This window comes from Felis catus, chromosome A3, assembly GCF_018350175.1.
Source record: "Felis catus isolate Fca126 chromosome A3, F.catus_Fca126_mat1.0, whole genome shotgun sequence".
Classification (NCBI taxonomy): domain Eukaryota; kingdom Metazoa; phylum Chordata; class Mammalia; order Carnivora; family Felidae; genus Felis; species Felis catus.
Window position 1 is genome coordinate 77,796,253 of NC_058370.1, and position 7,294 is coordinate 77,803,546.

A 7,294-nucleotide genomic window follows, 5' to 3' on the forward strand; every position below is an offset into this window, starting at 1 on the left:
ATGCTTAAACATTGTTCATTTAGCTCAATTCCTTATGTATAGAAAAAATAGAATAAATAATTCCGCTGCCATTTGCAAACTACTGTTAGGCATTTTTATTCCACTCAGGGCTTCAGTGCTGCCTTTAAACTATAGCCTTTGGTGATCATTTGGAAAAAAAACAGTTTCATATATGTTTAATTTTAAATAATGGACTAGATTTTTCATTCTCCTTATTATTGTTCAATGTGGTAATTTAAATATGGAGTAGATTTACTGCATGTCAGCTGCCTTTCTTTTACAAAAGGGGATAAATTATTAAATGAGCAGAGATTGTTTGACAACCAGTTTTCCAGTACTACACAAAAGAAGGGCCTGTGACATTCAGCTGTCTTTTGAAAAGAATAAAGTATAAATCAATTAAGCCACTATGCTGTGGATCAGAAATGCCAGTCGATGGCATGGTTCCTCTTTGCCTCTCAGGTGACTTTCAGGCAGCTCCACAACCATACGGGGGACAGAACGACAGCCATGCTGAGGTTCTCTGGGGTCTTTTCTGGGTTTCTAAAATCTTCTTTGGCTGAAGCACACCCCCACCAAAACATCAGACATACACCAGATCTGGCAGGTTCCTTTTTGGTTTTTCTTGACTATGCTACTGAATATCATTTAATAATGACGGATTAAGAATTTTTTTTTCTGCTTTTGGATTTTTCCTGCAATTTTTAACCTGTTTACTGTGCCAGAGTAGAGAAATTTTGTAGTGAACATCTCATCACTGTCGATGCAAGCAGGTGAGAAATTGCATTTCAATGCCTTTCTAAGCTATCCCTCAATACCATATTAGCATCTGTGTAATTAATAATACTTTGAGCTCTGTCAAAATGAAATCACTTTTATTCTTCCCCCAAAGAGAATCATCTATTAACTATGTGTGATCCCCAAATACATTTTTCTTTACTAATGTCACTAGTAACTATACTTTCTGAAATATTAATCTATCTATCCAAGCCATAAAGACTGATCAAATTATTATTTTTTTAAATCTATCTACTCATTGTGAAAAGCAGTCAGACTGTTTACATGGAGGGTCATGTAATAGGTACTTTTGGAGTACTATTTAAGAGCATAGCGCTGCTATGGGGTAGATTGAAACAAAGAAAAATGGGTAAAACAAACACATAAAAGGGAAGGTATGTTCTCTCCTCTGAAGAAAATAAAAGTCTAACTGAAAACACAAGACCAGTTGGTTCACACAGAACAATTAGCGAGGCACACAAACCATCCATAATTGGGCTAACTGACAAAATACAATCGTGGTAGGAGGTTAGAGAAAGAAAACATCAGTAAGGACTGGAAATCTACATTTAGAAAAGCTTCATGGATGATGGGTCTCATACAATGGGAAGATTGAAATGGCTGGAAAGAGGGGAAGAGATTCTAGGTGAGGTGGTAAAAATTCTTTGAATATGCAAAGTGTACTTTAAAAAATCTGAAACGAAAGCATTCCCGGAAAGTGGTGGGAAACTAAGATAAATAGTTGGGTGATATCTACTTGGGAACAACCTGGAAGCCAGTACAAAAGAAGCATTTAGGTGGGTTACATTATGTGATACTGAGCCACTAACTCTTCTTGAGCAAGGGGTTGCCATGAATAACGTATCCACCTTGAGTGTTAGTTCCATGGCCAAGAGTGTGAAAAGAGGAAAGCAGGCTAGTTATAGGGCTGTTGGAGTAATCCAAGAGTGGGTCAATAAATTCCCAAGATGTGATAGGAAAGTGAGATTGGAGATGCTTCCCGAGACTACTGGTGAGCCATCAGAATATAGGGGATGAAGGTGAGGGAGACACCAAAGTGTACGGGATATAGTGAGTCTGACTAAGCAAGAAGTTAATTGATGATGCTCCCCATGGGTAGATCAATAAAAGGACTGTTTTCTAAAAAAAAAAAATATATATATATATATATATATATATGTGTGTGTGTGTGTGTGTGTGTATGTATATATATATATATATGTATATATGTGTATGTATGTATATATGTATATATATGTATGTACATATACGTATATATATATATGGAGAGGGAAGGGAAAAATATAGTTACTTATTTTGTTATTTTCAGCCACTTATTTGGCACCTACAACCTGGCAATAATGCCGTCACAGCTGTAAACATGCATTTCAGCATTATTCTTCCCTGCTTAACTACACAGAGCTTCAGCATCCTTCCCACCATTGAATTCTGGGTAGCTACTGCAAATAAATCAGAAATAGTTTACACATACACATATACACTTGAATGCTACACTCACATGTGCACATGCGTGTGCACACACCACACCACACACACACAACACATACACACACACAAATATTCCATGCCTAATTTAGAAGGAAATGTGGCTTGAAACCACATTTTAAATGGAAGCACACATTTTATCAAGATAATAATATTTAGGAAAAAGAGAATGAAAAACAGAGAAAAAACATACATATTTGCATATATACACACTCACACACACACACTCAACTTTACTAACAAGTCCTCTGTAGACACAAAATACTTAAATATTGGGGGGGGGATGCTTCAGTTAATTGAAGCCAACAAATGAGATTCTAGTATAATTAAAGACCAAGCCCACCAGAAAATGATGACTGAAAGAGAAACAAAATCCCCTGCCATCATTTCCTAGTAACAACACCATTAGGAAAATGTTCAGTTAGAATTCCAGGTGGCTTCAAGCAAGCAGCTGGAGAAGGACCTGAAGGCAGAAAGAAAAAGGTGAGTGGAGAAACTAAGTGGGAGAAAGCTCCAGTATCTGTCTAGAGAAGAGGAGACTCTGAGGGAACTTAATAATAGCTTTCAAGTGTCTGAAGAGTTACTCTGCAGGGACTGCTGACCAGCTGTTCTCAATCTTTATTCAGGGCAGAACAAAAGGAGATGCACTAAATGCAGGATGAAGGATTTAATTTAGACATAGAAAGAGTGCCTTGGTAATAAGTGTTATTAGGCGTTGCAATCAGTGCTGCGGCAGTCCTGCTCTTTGGAGGGTATGCAAACGGGGGGGACTCAAGCACAGGGCCACGGGCCCAACCGAGGTGGGCACTGCTTGAAGGTGGCAGTTTAGGCCCCACTGTTCTATTCCAGCACCGGCATCTAAGATTGCACCCCATCCACCGGGGTCTCCCAGATCAGTCAAAGCCATTCCCAGGAACAAAGAGAAAGTGGGCTGCTCCCCAGCATGTAAACTTTCAACCATGTTTAACAAGGTGCCAGGAAAAACAAGCAGCCTGAGCATGGATTCCCAAGCCTCCTGCCTTGTTAAATGCAGTTTATGGTTTACACAAAAGTGCTCTGTCTTAATTTGCTTCTTTCCTATAAATGAAATGGGGTACATTTAGTATTCCTACGGGGCTGGAATATTGGCCAAGTTCATGCTGCCTATGGATTTTAAAAATGCCAAGCAGGGGTACCCACGTTGAGAATCCTTGGACAGAGAGAGTAAGGAGCCATGGGCCCTGGTAACTGAAATGTTCTACTGGCATATGTCCGGTCCTTTGTTTTCTTCCTCCTTTCTGTTTCTCTTGTTGCCCTTCCTTGTAAGATTAGGGCTAGCACTGCATTAATCAAACATGAAATTTGCAAATTTGCATTAATTTTTACACTTTTCCCCATGTAGTCCAAACTGAACTTTTATAGTTTTTACACTTAAAAGAAACCACTAGTATGTTCTAGTATTTCTTAATATCATGCCTTGTCCTTACTAATGTTCAATAAATGTTTATTAAATGAATGACTAGCAGTTCTATTTTTCACTCCCACACAACCCATATGAAAGGTCTCCTAATGGACAAGTCCTTCAACAACTTGGCTCTCCTTGTAAAATGAGACGTCAACCCTCCCAACAGAGGAGCTGTTCTCCTCTCATCAATGAAGAATCAGATGTCCTCGAGGCAGAAAGAACACCTCAATATGCTGTGCAGAGCTTGACATATTCTTCACCACCACCCCCCCCCCCCCATTGAGTGCTCGTGTCCTTCATGGTAAACAGCTGGGTCCCCTCTTCTCTCTATTCCCACAGTTGTTTTACATAATGTTTGGGCATAAGGCATTTCATAAATATCTGTTAAACAAAAAGAAATAAAATGCACAGAACACAAGGAATGACGAGGCAAAGTGGCTGAAGGCATGGTCTCTGGAATTAGGTTTGCTTTGACTCACATCCCAGCTCTGCCATTTACTAACTATGTGACCTTAGGCAAAACAGTTGTAACTTCTCCGCATTTCGGTTTCCTCATCTTTTGAATGGGGGTTATTATAGTACCTCCCTCATGGAGCTGTTATGGGAATTAACTATGTTGATATCTATAAAGCACTTTGAATAGTATCTGATAAGTGTTAGGCACCAAGTAAATGTCACATAAATAAAAAGTTGTTGGGGCTCAGAGATATGCTTCCTGGTATTATAGCCCAGATCTATCAGCTGGTTAAAGCATTTGGCAGCTCTGTTTGGTGTCATCTGCCTGACCTTTCCCCAAAACTACTAGAAGAACAATGCGCATGGTTATGGTAAGTCCCATGCAGAGTTATAAATGGTGGAAATGCTTTGAAGGTTCATATTGGAAGCAAGGACAGAAAGGAAAACAGTGATTTGGTTGAGTAAACTTAAAAAGAGAAATCAAAGTGATCAAATCTGTCATTGCTGAGTGTCTACAGACCTACTTGAAATTAGAATCTGTGTCTTCCATTTCCCTAGTGAAAGGGGAAGGCTATTATTCTTGGTAGACCCAAGAGGCAGATCCAGAAGTAACACCGACAGCAACCTGAGCATCAGCTCTCAGGCCTGCTTTTGAGATGTACACAGCAGCAATGGCAAATGAATGAAGCAGCACACGTGCTTCCATCCACTCTTTCTATGCAGACATGGTCCTCTTTCGCACTGAGCTTAAAACCTCTCCTTGTGCAACTCAAAGCTGCAGGCAGACCCTGTGCATTTACCAATATTGGAACACAGAGGAAATAGAACAGAGGGTCCAAAGTTTTCTGTCTAGACCCAAGAAGTAACACGGTAGCCCTTTTCAGATACCAAATAGGCCCATTCCCAAGCAATAAATACCATGTAAACCTTCTGAACACCCACGGCAGGAAATTCTGGCCCATTCTTAATTACTGCCTGCTTATTAAGGACAAATTTTCCTCAGATGTAAACACTTATCTTTCATAAAACACTAGGTCAAATGTGTCCATGTAATCTATGGCATATTCCTACTAATGTGCTAGGCATAGTGGTAGGTTTGTATGGAGTTTCAGAAGTACAGCATACAATTCTAGTCCTTAGAACGCTTTCAAGCAAGTTGAGAAAGCAACATTATACAAATCAAAATTTTAAAAAATATTCCAAAATAGTATATTGTAATAAAATGTTAAATTTTATGGTTCAGGTAGGAACAGATTTTTAGGGAATGGAGTTTCATGAGGGCCAGAACAGAAAGGGAAGAAATCATTGTTACAAGGCAAGAAGTGGTCCTTATGTTATGGCTGACATGTGGACTGGAAAAGGGGAAAAACATAAGCAAAATGCTCAGAGACAGAAGTGACAGGGGTATACATGAGGGACAGATCTGGTCACTTCTACCAATGACCAATTCTGAGTTTCCTATTATAAAATCTCTCATTGGGACACCTGGGTGGCTCAGTCAGTTGAGCGTGCAACTTGGGCTCAGGTCACAATCTCATGGTTCGTGGGTTCAAGCCCTGCATTGGGCTCTGTGCTGACAGCTCGGAGCCTGGAGCCTGCTTCAAATTCTGTGTCTCCCTCTATCTCTGCCCTTCCCTGGCTCATGCTCTGTCTCTCTCTCTGTCAAAAATAAATTTTTTTTAAAAAATGTTAGAATCTCTGTCAACCCCAAAGCCTCCAAGGACCAAGAGGCCTCTCAAGAACATATTCAGACAGAAGGGTAAGGCTCCTTAAGGTTGCAGAAAACTTCTACTGACCAAAAACATCCGCACCAAAGAGTTCTCAGGAACAGAAGCACACAAAAAGGTCAACAACCAGTCTTGGTTGTACAAACTCTTTCAACTCTGTTTTAAAGTATTGCTTCAAGAGAAAAGGTTAAATGAGGTTTGAGTGCAGTGTAATAAACCTTCACTGTTCATAAAGCTCCGAGTGATAAATGTATGTATGGTTACTGTATAAAAATATTGGGGTCAAATGCCAAAGCTCTCTGAGGTTAGGGTTTTTTTGCATGGGTAGGTGAAGGACCCCAAATTGTCAAATCTCAAGAAAATGGCAGCTTGTCAGTCAAAGACACAATCTGCTCCAGCTCACCGGAGAAGCCCATTCCCAAACTCCACTCAGCCAGACGTTCTAAACATTCCAGCTGTGATATACAACACACGATGGCATGTAATTTGTTTGGTTCCAAGAGACTAAGACAAGGGTTTGGAAGGTTCACTGCATTGTAAAAGAGATATGCCTGGCTGCAGGGTTTCACATTTGTAAATAAAAAATACCCTATTCTTCAACAGCACGACATCCAATGAAAAGGCATGAGTTGGTATCCATGGAATAGCTAAGAAGGAAAGATTTCAACAGCTGCAATATACACTCGTGTCCACAGGTAAAACAAGGAGGACCTGCAACAGAGTCCCATAAAGAAAGGCAAGGTTCTGCTTATGAGGAACTTCGGCTTATGGCATAATTTGTGCCATATGTTTTTAAACAGTAAAACGTGGACTCCTGCAGCAGTGAGGGAGTCGTGTCAAAGTATCATGGGACTCATCACTCTGCACAATGGAGAGCCCACTTTTACTTTAGATCCAACATAGGACTTGGCCTTCTCAATAAAAACAAAATGAAACGAAACAACACAACAACAACCAAAACAAAATAAACCTCTGGATCACATATAAACCCTCTTCTTTGTACCATGCAGCGGACATATTCCGGGGGTGGGGGGTGGGGGGGGTGGGAGAAACCAAAACCTATGCATACCAAGGGAAAGGGAAAGAAAGTACCTTCGAGAAACTGATAGCATGGTATTTGTAGAACATACTTAACAAGATCAAATGTCTCTTTAAAAATCTATGGATAAGGACTTTTATTTGAAATCTAAATGTTGAGCCCTTGCTGTTTCAAAGACTAAGAATTCCTTACAAAAGGCAGGCAAGTGTCTTGTTAACAATAAGTGAAAAATCACCATCTCTGCATTCAGTCTTCCTAACAGCCTTATGAACAGCTCACCTTTTTCCTCAACCGGGGAAACAGGCTCAGAGAGATAGAATGTTATCGCCCAAGCTTAGGTAGTTA